Source organism: Heteronotia binoei, chromosome 1 (assembly GCF_032191835.1).
Source record: "Heteronotia binoei isolate CCM8104 ecotype False Entrance Well chromosome 1, APGP_CSIRO_Hbin_v1, whole genome shotgun sequence".
Lineage (NCBI taxonomy): Eukaryota > Metazoa > Chordata > Lepidosauria > Squamata > Gekkonidae > Heteronotia > Heteronotia binoei.
In genome coordinates, this window is record NC_083223.1 from 703,938 (window position 1) to 717,160 (window position 13,223).

Here is a 13,223-nt window from a genome sequence, read left to right on the forward strand (position 1 = left end):
GGAGCAGTCTGGGGCCACGCAGGGCCTTGCACGGCCCCTTGTCCATTTCAAGATCACAGCAGTTAAAATTCTGCTCAGGATGTGATCTGTTCCCCGCAGTTTGGGGGTGTGGGGGGGGAGAGAATTAGAAGGAACGTTAAATCCAGCTCCTTAGTCATTTTATTTCCCCCTTCCCTAATAATTCTGGACACAGCAAATGTGGGACCCCTCACGCTGCAGCGTTTGCGTATGTTGCCCTTGGTTTTCCACTCCCCCAATGGCAGCAGGACCATTAGCCACCTGACAGCATCTGCGGGCACAGGCTGGTCCCAAAAAGGTGTATCCACACCCCCTGCAGGGCTTTCCGTTAAAGGAGAAGGTTGTGCCGCCACAGACGTTTCCCTTCTAGCTGGAATCCGAGACAACAGATCTTTCAGCCACCCAGTATTTATTTCACAGGCGGAAGGGATTTGAGAGCAAATTCGGCACTGGAATGGGAATGGCTATGATTCATTCAAAACAGGTCTTCTGCCCTTAGAATCAGAGAACCGTAGAGTTGGAAATGACCTCCAGGGTCATCTAGTCCAACCCCCTGCACAATGCAGGAAGCTCACAAACACCTCCCCCCACACACAACCCAGTGCCCCCTGCAGGCTCCATGCCAAGAAGATGGCAGAAAACAAGAATCTCCAGGATCCCTGGCCAAACTGGCCTGGACAAAAATGGCTGCCTGACCCCCCAACATGACAAACAGACATCCCCCGGCTGTGGTCCAGATCTCCTGTGGACATTTGCTGGTGCCCCTCATACCCCTCCAGTTTCTTAACTGATGCAAACCTAACTGGCATTTTTGCATGGCTGGCATTCATTATTAACAGATATCACAGGAAACTGCGCTTCTTAATTAATATTCTCATCAACAAAAGCATTGTGCTGTGATGAGGTGAACTTCAGAAACATGTTGGGGCAGAAGGTGTTTCAGATTGGAATCCGGACTAAATGTACGTAAAACAGGCCTGTCCCTCCCAACACATTCACTCAAACTTATGTATTTGGCTTATTTATTACATGTACTTCACGTATCCCCTGCTTTCCCCCCAGTATGGACAAAACCCCCGGCTCCCCCCACACACGGTTCCCCCCCTGCTTGCAGCCCTCCCAGCCTGTACACACAGCCAGCAACTGAGCCGGTCTTTGCACGACTTGCCTGGTGCGGCTGCTGCTGGCGTTGTCGCCAAGTTTACCTCTCTCTGCCTCTCCCCTGCAGCTTAGTCAAAGGGGCTTTTGAGAAGGTGCCTGCAGGTTGCAGTGGGGTGAGCACTCAGAGATAATTTGCAAGGGGTCCCTCCCCAGGGGTCTCCACAGGGTTTAATCCGGCACTGACAGTTGTTCCTCTCAAGTGGATATGTTGAACCCCCAAAAGTTCAGTTAAAACCTGTTTGGAACAAAATGTTAGTTGCCTGGTTCTGGAAAAGGTCCAGAGAAAGTGGCAGGCCAAAGGGGAGGGCATTTGAAAGGTAAGGGGGCAACCTCTGAAAAGGCCCTGCCCTCACGTCACCCACTTTGCTTTCACAGGGAGGAGGGCTGTGAATCTGAACTCAGGGACCAGGTAGGCCTGAGTGGGAATAAGGATTCCTCCAAGTACCTGGTGCCAAGCTGTGTAACACTTCGCATAGGTTGAAGCCAGCATCTTGGACGTGGGACTGGAAATGAACATGCAGCCAGTGCAGAACTTTCAGTCATCGATGTGAGATGTTGTTTGTAGCTCACTTCAACTAGCAATCTTGTTGATGCATTTTGGGTCAGCTGAAGTATCCGAGCAGCCTTCAAGGGCAGCCCCTGAAGAGACCGTGGCAATAAACCCTGCTTGCAGGACTTGGCTGCTTCAAGAACTTTGGACTTCAGCTTCCTCTTAAGTTTTGAAGGACGTCTGTGGGCCGGTCATGAGGACAGATGAGCGGGAGAGAAGTTTGTGCCACCTTTAACTTGGTTCAGCTCCCTACGAATTCCAGCAGAGAAGCAGCTTAAAAAAACCTCCCCTCTCAAGTGCATATTTAGGTCCCGTATGTGGGCACTGCCGTGTAGGGTTGCCAAGTCCAATTCAAGAAATATCTGGGGACTTTGGGGGTGGAGCCAGGAGAGTTTGGGGGTGCAGCCAGGAGACATTGGGGTGGAGCCAGGAGCAAGGTTGTGACAAGCATAATTGAACTCCAAAGGAAGTTCTGTCCATCACATTGAAAAGGACCACACACCTTTTCAATGCCTTCCCTCCTTGGAATTAATAAAAGATAGGGGCACCTTATTTGGGGGCTCATAGCATTGGACTCCGCGGTCAGATCTTTTTGAATCTTGGAGGGTCTTTTGAGGAGAGGCATCAGATGCTATGCTGAAAATCTGGTGCCTCTACCTCAAAAAACAGCCCCCCCCCCAGAGTACCAGATACCCGCTGATCAATTCTCCATTATTCCCTTTGGGAATCGGTTTCCATAGGGAATAATGAATGCCCAGCAGTCAGTTTCCTCCCCAGTCTGGTAAGTCACATGCTCTCTCTCGCTAGGGAGGCAGTCTTGCCTGGCTGGTTGCGATGCCTTACTGGCCTTTTTTTCCACCGCATAATGTGCTTTTAAAATTATTTACCCAGACCTTGCGTATTTGAGGTGTGCGTGCCGTGCACACGAAAGCTCATACCTTGAATAGCACTTTGCTGGTCTTAAAGGAGCCGCTGGACTCTCTAACTTTACCCGGACCTTGCAAGCGTTAAGAAAGTGGACGGCTTCCTTCTCACTCAGGAAGAAAGCAAAGAGTGCAGGCAGGCGCGGGCTTCCTCATGCCGGTTTTAGCTTTTCTTCGGGGTCGAGTTGGAAAACGGCCTGTAATTGGCAGCCTCAGACGGGGGTGGGGCTTGCATGGGGTTGTTGTTTCTCTGTTTTACCTTTCCTCCCTTTGACTTTTCTGATCGCTCCTTCCCAGCTACAGCCGCTCCTCGGACGGAAGGGCAATTGGTATTTATTGTAAAAAAAAATCTCGCAAGTCCCTCCCAGAAGGAAGGATCAAAGGGGGGGGGGAGAGGAGACCCTCTGCCGCTCTCCTCAGGCACTGGCAGCCTGTAGCTCGGGCCGCAGCCGCGGTGATGGGCCTGGGCCAGCAGCGCTTGTGGTGGCGGCGCTGCGCTGGTGTTGCTGCGGCGGCCCGGCGCTGTGAGGGGGAAGCATCGTCCCCCCCTCCCGCTTCCGAATATTTGCAGACCGGGGGAGGAGGCTCAAAATCCAGTGTTCTCCCGCCAGGGCGGGAGATTTGGGACGCCTACTGCCGTGTTTGTCTGAAGCAACAGGACATAGCCTGAGTTAAGTCAGGCACCTGGAAGACCAACATTTAATTCTGGGTAGAAACTCTGCCGCAGATAAAAAATGTAGAAATTGGTGGGCCTGCACACAAAAGCTTTATACCCACAATTAAACCTTGCTGGTCTTAAAGGTACCCCTGGACTTAAACTGGTGACATCATGCGCCAGCCGCTCTAGGTGTTTCCAGGAAAATGCTATGATATTCCCGGATGCTCTAGCAATTTGGGAGGGAAAACTCTATGGTACAATAGGTATCATAGAGTTTTGCCTCACGAATTGCTAGAATGTCTGGGAAAACCATAGAGTTTCCCCAAAAATGCCTAAAGCAGCCAACGCATGACGTCGCCAGTGCAATGACATCACTTGTGGGTGATGTCACCACGTCACATGCACAAAAAGTCCTCCACCGGAGGATGCAGGGGACTTGGGAACCCTAGTCTATAGTTAGCCCCCAGCAGAGTATAAACAACTTCTAAAATATTCTAGGCAGGGCTTTTTATATAGCACGAACTCCTTTGCATATTAAGCCACACACACACACCCCGATGTAGCCAATCCTGCAAGAGCTTACAGGGCTCTTCTTACAGGGCCTACTGCAAGCTCCAGGAGGATTGGCTTCATCAGGTGTGTGTGGCCTAAAATGCAGGGCTTTTTGTAGCAGGAACTCCTTTGAATATTAGGCCACACACCCCTGATGTAGCCCATCCTCCAAGAGCTTCCAGGGCTGCTCTTACAGGGTCTACTGTAAGCTCCAGGAGGATTGGCTACAGCAGGGGGGCGTGGCCTAATATGCAAAGGAGTTCCTGCTACAAAAAAAGCCCTGGTTCTAGGCATATGTGCATTATGAAACAAGATGGTAATACTGAAGATACCTGCTCACAGAGCATTTGGGGGTCACATAACTCTAAAACACTGGATTGCTGTGTGTGTAAATGTTTATTGAGGTGAACAGACAAAAAAATACACAAAAGCTATACCTAGAAGTCAAGTTCAAGGAATAACTCAGCTTCCTGTGGAGAGTTAACAGACCTCCACATCCTTCGTTATGTAGCGGTTATTTCCTGGCAGCTGAATACTTGCTGAGTTTCCATCAGTGGCCATCTGTGGGGGGTGGCAGCAACCCCAGGTGTGTTTGGTGATATGCTTCCACCTGGGCAGGATTGCATCTTCAAGGATGCTTTTGCTTATGGAGAGGCTGTAAAGTTGCCTGAGCAGAGGCCATTCGGAGAAATAAAGTTTTAGTTTTGATTTCTGTTGCTTGCCCAAGTGCCGTCGTTTTCTCCCAGGGAGTGCAGGAGGATTGTTCATAGCTCATTTATTTTTTTTGTAAGGGATTTTAATTGGCAGTCAGTACACATTGAAGCGCTGGCAAATGTTGCGTTGAGAATAGGAGAAAGGAGTAGTCCCAATCAGGTTGGCTTGTTTTCGGCTGGTGAAGTGAGTGTGAAATGAGGGAGCAGCCGCTGGGAGAGAAAAGAGCGCAGATTATATGGATCAGCTCTTCTTCGCTGCCCATGTGCAATCTGAAGGGGGGTGCATACACACGGAAGCTTATTATTCCTTGAATGAAACTTGGTTGTTCTTAAAGGTCTGGACTTAGACTTTGTTGAGGTGATCTGTTAAAATGGGCTTTAGAAACTGATGGGGGGGGGGAATAAGCTTCAGCCGTACTTTTGAGGGGTGAGTGTCTGTGTTGCATGGGTTGAAGACTGTTGCTGAGAGAGTGTTTGTTCATTTAGGTGCCTCATTTGCACGCCTTTGGCACAGCAGTGAATTGGATTACAGGGGTGTAGATCCAGAGGAGTTAGACTGTTGCTGCAAAATAATAAAGAGTCCAGAAACACAGCTCTCCTTGTCAGATGCATGGAGGGTCTGTAGAAACTGGCCAGAGGTATAGAGGTGGTCAGAGGAGGGAGGAGTGGATGTAGGAATGCGAATATAATATAAATGTGAAGCAGTTGCAGAAGTCATGAAGAAGGCAGAATGTGCAATCCAGGCTGAGTGTGGCCATCCTTCTAATGATGAATCTGAGTAGAGTACCTGAAAGGGAAAGACAGTGACTTCTGGTAATGAGAGAACCACCCAAAGTCTCTAGTCAGTCCAAATCTGACTGTGTCAAATTTACATCTGAATTCTGATTTCAGCGACTTCCCCTTGGATTTTGTTTTTGAAACGTTTCTGTTGCTACTGGACTGTTTACTAAATTACAGGGGGGGAACCCAAATGAAATGAGGCTTTTTCCACTTTAAAAACTAAAATTTCGCTCTGTACATGGACTCAACTAGATTAATGAGTTGCAAACCATTTTGTTCATATTGTAATTCTATAAGAAAAATGGGTCTGAAAATGGCAGGGATTGGAGCAGTAAATCAATTGCTGGTAATCCCCCATTAATTCATACGTAAGGCTACTTTGGTCACCGTCTGATTTCTGGCAGAAGAAAATATGCTGCATTGAGGAGACATCTTTCATTTGCCTCGGTTTTGTTCAGATATCAGAGAGTAAGTAAAGTGTGGAGTCTTGCAGTGCGGAGGACTGGATCCTCGCTTTTATCCTTCCACTCCTTCCAGCCAAGAGGCTTTCTTCTTTGGGGAGGGATGGTGGCTCAGTGGTAGAGCATCTGCTTGGTATGCAGAAGGCCCCAGGTTCAATCTCCGGCATCTCCAACTAAAAAGGGTCCAGGCAAGTAGGCATGAAAAACCTCTGCTGGAGACCCTGGAGAGCCGCTGCCAGTCTGAGTAGACAAGACTGATGGTGGCTCAGTGGTAGAGCATCTGCTTGGGAAGCAGAAGAGTCCCAGGTTCAATCCCCGGCATCTCCAACTAAAAAGGGTCCAGGCAAGTAGGCGTGAAAAACCTCACCTTGAGACCCTGGGGAGCTGCTGCCCGTCTGAGTAGACAAGACTGACTTTGATGGGCCGAAGCTCTGATTCAGTAGAAGGCAGCTTCATATGTTCACGTGTTCTGAGGCATCCCAAGGCCTCTCCTGCCAGCCTTAGCTCTCTCCAGCTGGAGTAAAGGGGGGGGGGGGGTTCAATAGCTGGGCTTTAGGAGGAATCTCTCCCTCCCCCTCCCCCCCTCTTTCTCTCTGCATTTGTATGTGTGTGGCTTGATACAGCCTGCCCCTGCCTCCCAGCCATGGTATTCCTTGGAGGTCTCCCATTCAGATACTTGCAAGGGTCTGCCAAGATCACTGGGCTTGAGGTGTTTGTGGGAGGACAGTCCCTCTTTGGTGGGCCCTTTCTGAGGCTCTCTTACAGACACGGACCCCTCCTTCCATGTCACTTGCATGGAATACGCTCACACCACTTTCCCTTTATAATCGCCACAAAAGAGCGGGTAGTCTGTTGTGTGTTGTGTTGTGTACGTGGAGTTCATGCTTGTGGTAGGGTTGCCAATCCCCAGGTGGGGGCGGGGGGCCCTCCCCCCACTTCAGGGTCGTCAGAAAGCAGGGGGAGGGGAGGGAAATGTCTTTTGGGAACTCTAATATCCCCTATGGAGACTTATTCCCATAGGAAATAATGGAGACTTGATCCGCGGGTATCTGGGGCTCTTGCGGGGGGGCTGTTTTTTGAGGTAGAGGCACCAAATTTTCAGTATAGCATCCAGTGCCTCTCCCCAAAATACCCCCCGGGTTTCAAAACGATTGGACCAGAAAGTCCAATTCTATGAGCCCCAAAAGAAGGTGCCCCTATCTTTCATTCTTTCCTATGGAAGGAAGCCATTTTAAAAGGTATGCGGTCCCTTTCATTGTGGTGGCCAGAACTCCCTTTGGAGTTCAACGATGCTTGCCACAACCTTGTTCCTGACTTCACCCCCAAAGTTCCCAGATATTTCTTGAATTGGACTGGGCAACTCTAGTGGGTGTTGTGGGGATTCCAGATGGGCTACTGATCCACAGGGTGTTTTGGGGTTCCTGGACCTTTTGAGGTCTTCCCCGAAGCCTCTGCCAAGTGATGAGGTCAGACCGATCTAATTTGCAGCACAATTGTTCCTTGCCTTGACGTTCAAGTTGCCTTTCAAGCAGTAATATCGGCAATTTTAATACCCTTTATTCTCCTCAGTATATTGGCAAATGACCAGAAACTAATTAACCAAGATAGTGTTCTGCAGTTACGCTACACATGAAACCATTTACATCTGTAAAGAGAAGAGGCTTGCGAATATCTTAATCCTTCCTTCCACAGATGAGGAGGGTCTGTAGCTGTCTCCAGACGGATACAAAAATATGTAAATAGTTCTGCCTTTGCTTGTGCCATTGGTACTCCTTGCATAAGAAGGGCTTCCAGTGTTTCTTCCCAGATTTAGTCGTCTCTGTTTACCTTGCATTTAGGACTATTGATGCATCTGGGTTTTTCCCTACTGCTTTTCCAGCTTATTTTTCTGGGATTGGTGAAGACCGATCTATGTGCACGGCTTGCTGTTTCCCCAGCTTTCTGCATTTTGGATTATGTTTCCATTTGGCACATGAGCAATCGTGCACATTAAAAAACAAACATAAGTAGAAAGTCATTATTTTTGCAGCGTTCAATGTTCTGTTCAAATGCATCAACATCCCTTCTGGATGTTAACTTGTATGATGGTACACATCCTATTGTGTATTGTTCCTAGGGTTGCCAATCTCCAGGTGGGGGCAGGGGATCCCCCAGTTTGGAGGCCCTCCCCCTGCTTCAGGGTCATCAGAAAGTGGGGGGATGGGGAGAGGGAAATCTCTCCTGGGCACTCCGTTATTCCCTATGGAGGCCAATTCCCATAGCATATAACGGAGAATTGATCTGTGGGTATCAGCTGCTCTGGGGGGGCTGTTTTTGGAGGTAGAGGCACCACATTTTCAGCATAGAATCCAGTGCTTCTCCCCAAAATACCCTCCAAGTTTCAAAACGATTGAACCAGGGGGTCCAATTCTGTGAGCCCTTGTCCTTCATTATTTCCAATGGAGGGAAGGCATTTAAAAGGTGTGCGGTCCCTTTAAATGTGATGGCCAGAACTCCCTTTGGAGTTCTATTATGCTTGTCACAACCTTGCTCCTGGCTCCACCTCCAACGTCTCCTGGCTCCACCCCCAAAGCCCCCAGATATTTCTTGAATTGGACTTGGCAACCCTAATTGTTCCCTTTCAAGGAGAAATTAAAACTGTTCTGGTGAACGGGGAAGAAGTTGCTTTTCCATTCTATTCTGGCTTTCTAGTGTTCATCTAGTTGTGATAGGTGTGTAGTACCGCCCCCCCCCCCCCCCAAAAAAAATAAGTTGTCATTGAAAATAGCTCAGAATCTCTATCCGCCAACTCTGGAGGTACATTGTAATGACATTTGCCTCTTAAATCAGCATTTGTGAGATCTGGTTTTATATTGTCTCATATTTCCCCCCAAGATGAATCTTTTGTGCAGTTGAGACGTTTTTAACGTTCATCATCAGAACTCAGTATTGCTAATGTAATTTCAGGCTTGGTCTCAAACGTTGCTTGAGTTTTCAGGACTGCTGCTCATTGAATCTGCCGTTGTTTCTGCCCATCTGCTCCCATGAAATAATGAAGTTTGGGAAGCTCGGCAAAGTTTGGAAAGGCCTCCCGCATTAACTGAAATGGAAGATTGCATGAAAAACGTTGCCAAAATTGCAGCAAGCAAAAAAGGGATGCAGAGGATCAGTAGAAAAAGAGGCACCGGAGCTCATTAACACAACTCCTTTGCATATGCCACACCCCCTGACACCACCGGAAAGTGGACTCAATTATATCAGCTCAGCATCTACTTTCAAATGCTTCTTGAATTACAATCGTCATAACGAAACCTGATTCCCATCATACTTTTTAACTGACTTTCTCCTCTGTGGCCACAGTGGCGGGATGAAGATTTCCATCTGTCTGCTTTATAGGTTTTGGTTCTTTACCCCTTTTTTTGTGGAGGGAAATATTAGAAAGTTTGTCAAATCTTAAGAGTCCAGCAAAATTCTCACTGGGGGTTTGAACAATGGAGCCCAGAAGCAAGTATTTTTGGGCTTGTTTGGAGGTTCTAGCAGGGGAGTGCAGTTATTGTATACCCTTGACCGAAGAATGGGACACTCCTTCTCTCTGGGATGGTCATCCTCTTCCACCGAGCGCGCAGCTTTGAGAGGGATGCACATGGAGCGGTGAGGGAGGGGACACCTGCCTAGCCAACCAGATCAGCCGAATGGGGTGACAGATGTCGCAGCCAGATCTCCCTCACATCCATATTTTACCAGATGGTGTACTTAGACAACACTTGAAGAGTCCTGGATTCAAATCCTTGGGGGGGGGGGGTTTCCATGAAGCTCACTGAGTGACTATGGGATGCTTACCCCACCCCTGCCCCACCACCTGTCTGCCTTTCTTTCTTAGAGGATGCAGCGAAGGAAAGAGCTTGCTGACCTGAGCTCCTTAGACAGAAATGCAATAAAGGCTTTCCCCAAAGCGTCATCAACCACCAGATCACCTCTGACACCAACTCATCTTCAGTGCATGCAGTTCTCATGCAGCTCTGTCCGGTTTACCCATTTTAGCATCTGGCCAATGCACATCCAATGCGGTCTTTATTGGCCCACCGTGGCAACTGGTCGGCTGCCGTGTGAAACAGCCTGCTGGACTAGAAGGACCACTGGTCTGACCCTTTTCCGGTCTGTTCTTTTTTTAGCAGTTTCACCTGTATGTTAAACTGAGTTAGATGCGGTCTAGTTGCGTGCGGCTGCTTTTTAGTCACTGCTGAGAAATCCAGGCTGTTGTCTTTGCCCCCCCCCCCCCCAAGTGGTTTTCAGATATCACAAGAGTGGTTCCTAGGCTCACACTTAGATTAAGAAGCCGCAAATAGTTGAAATAAAAATTTCTGCAAACCTGGGGCTTTCCCCTGATTTTTAGAAAGATCCATCTTTCCAGGCCTCAGATTCAGCAGGAGCTCACAGGAGCACAGCTCCTGAACCTTTCTGAGCATTCCCCCTCTTCCTCCCCACCTACCTACCTACCTTGTCGCTTGAATAGGAGGTGCAGCTGCATAACAATCCCTGGATGAGGAGAGCGGGCAGCCAGTCAGTCACCAACTAGGGGCTTTGCAAGCAGCCCTCATTAACCCCTGGAGACACCCACACCACCCTTTCTCCACTTCTTATGTGATTTTGGGCTTACTGGACTTTTGACCCACACATGGATCTCTAGCCAGCCCAAACAGGCCTCGCTCACCCGGGGCTCTCCTTCTTGCATTGGGTTGCTTTTGGCTGGTGGAGGGTATATGTTAATGAGTTATGCTAATGAGCTCCACCACCTATTTTCCTACAAAACGGCTTCTGATCTTGTCTATTCATGACTCCAGTTTAGAGACTGAAGTATCCACATGTTTGGCCACATTGCGGATTAGATCTACTGCTGCAGTGAATGTATACTAGAAAGTTGTTTATATGTGGTGTGTGACCCCCTAGGTCACGAAATCCTGTCCCCTTACTTGGCCTTTTCAGTACAGAGTTTTAGCTGCCTTGTCTCAATGCAAGGATGGGTGGCAGTCAATAAAATACCAGAAATATAAATAACTTTGAGCGTCTCTGTGGATCAAGCCCAACCAATATCCCTCTAAAGGACCATTTCCCAGAACCGTGGTGTGGTTAATCGATCTACTAGAATGTTTCAGAAAGTGTGCTCAAAAAGACTAAAAAAACATTAAAGTATCTTTGCAAAACTTTTAAAAATAGTTTTTATCCGTCTGCTTAATCCTCTGAGTTGCTAGACATGCATAAGAAACAATTTCACAAGAAGCCCTTGAAAAGCCCATACAGAGCTAGAAGTAAATTCTAGAAACTAGACCAAGTCAAACAAGACTTGTGGTGGAGGGGGGTAGGCACAGTCCCTATAGCAACAGAGTTCCAGTGGACAAAACTTTAAATAAAATCCCTCCTCCCTGAAGGTGTCCAAGGGAAGGGACTGATGGACATGTGCCTTTCAAGTAGCCCACTGAGCCAGAGACGACCTTTTGGGGAAATTATGCCTCGAAGTACAGACACGCTTTGCAAGATCAGCACATTTGTGTTCTGAGTTAGGGAACTCGGGATTCTGGCTGTGTCACTAGTTGGGAAAGGCAGACTAGTTGTGTGTGGGGAGATCTCTGAAGGCTCCTTCCAGCTGTCTGGCCCAACAAGCAAAGCGCTGCAAAAGATTTGTGGATTTTCTTGTTTCTTGCCTTTCCTTGCACTCCTGGAACAGAGAGGGCAACAACCCATCCCCGGATCAAAAGCAGCTCTGTGTAGGACTGCCAGACCCCTGGTGCGGGTGGGGGGTCCCTATCCTGGGATAGTGCTGTGTACTTCCTGGAAGTAACAAAGGGGTAGCTCTAGGAATCACCAGAATCCCTATGGTTTCACCGTAGAGTTTCCAGCTATTCCTAGAGCTACTCTGTGTCATTTCTGGTAAGCACACAAGGGTGGATGTTTGGTTTCTTTTTAATTCTCTTAATGCAGTGGGCAGCAAGGAAGATTTTGTTGTCTCGTGCACAGGATTCAGTGTGTGAAGGAACTGTTGCCATAGCCCTGTTAGACTTCTCAAACGGTTCCACCACAACTGTGCTGGGTGCTGGTGTCTTTACAGGGACCTCTTTTGTGTGCTGCCTGGAATTCCGTTGCACAAAATAAATCCTTCCGTTGTTTGCTCAGTAACTGTACATTACCAGCATACAATATAACCATAGTGCTCAGGGCGTGCACAATAGGGAATTGGAGAGAGATTGTCGTGTTGGCTTTGGCAGTGGGAAACATAAATGTTGCTCCGCTCTGATTACTGTTTTCCTTTGCCGTAATTTAATACTCAGACCTTCAGAACTATGTCAGGAAATATATACTCTTGTTTTTGCCTTTTTTGGTTTATTACTCCAAGGGCTTTGATCGTTTTAATGTTCTCGTTTGGAAGCGGGTGCGTGAGTCAAATGAGTCTGCAGCTTACAGACATTTCGTCCGACTGGTGTTGCCAGCCTCTTTTATAGAAATCTGTGGATTTGGAGTCCTGGCTACAGTCCTGAGGGTCCTTTCTCAGAAAGGCTGTCCTGGAGCTGCGAAAAACCTGCTCAAAACAATGAAGTTCCTACCTAGGAGGAAAGGTTAAAGCATCTGCAACTTTTTAGGCCAGGGGGTGATAAAGGAGTCATGGCAGAGAGCCAGTTTGGTGTAGCGGTTAAGTGTGCGGACTCTTATCTGGGAGAACTGGATTTGATTCCCCACTCCTCCACTTGCACCTGCTGGAATGGCCTTGGGTCAGCCAGAGCTCTCTTATCTGGGAGAACCGGGTTTGATTCCCCACTCCTCCACTTGCAGCTGCTGGAATGGCCTTGGGTCAGCCAGAGCTCTCTTATCTGGGAGAACCGGGTTTGATTCCCCACTCCTCCACTTGCACCTGCTGGAATGGCCTTGGGTCAGCCAGAGCTCTTGCAGATGTTGTCTTTGAAAGGGCAGCTTCCGGGAGAGCTCTCTCTGCCCCACCCACCTCACAGGGTTTGATTTCCCACTCCTCCACTTGCAGCTGCTGGAATGGCCTGAGGTCAGCCACAGCTCTCGCAGGAGTTGTCCTTGAAAGGGCAGCTTCTGGGAGAGCTCTCTCAGCCCCCCCACCTCACTGGATGTCTGAGTGGGGGGAGAAGATATAGGCCAGGGGTGGCCAAACTGGCTCGGGAGCCACATGTGGCTCTTCCACACACATTGTGTGGTTCTCAAAGCCCCCACTACCCTGTCGGCCAGCTTGGAGAAGGCATCTGTCTCTTTAAACCACTTCTCCAAGCTAAGCCAGCTGGTGGCTTGGAGGATGCATTTAAAGTTGCTTTCTTCCCACTTCTCCCTCCACCATCTATTTGCTTTCCTTCCTTCCTTGTGGCTCTCAAACATCTGAAGTTCATGTCTTGAGGCTCTCAGACATCTGACAAAACC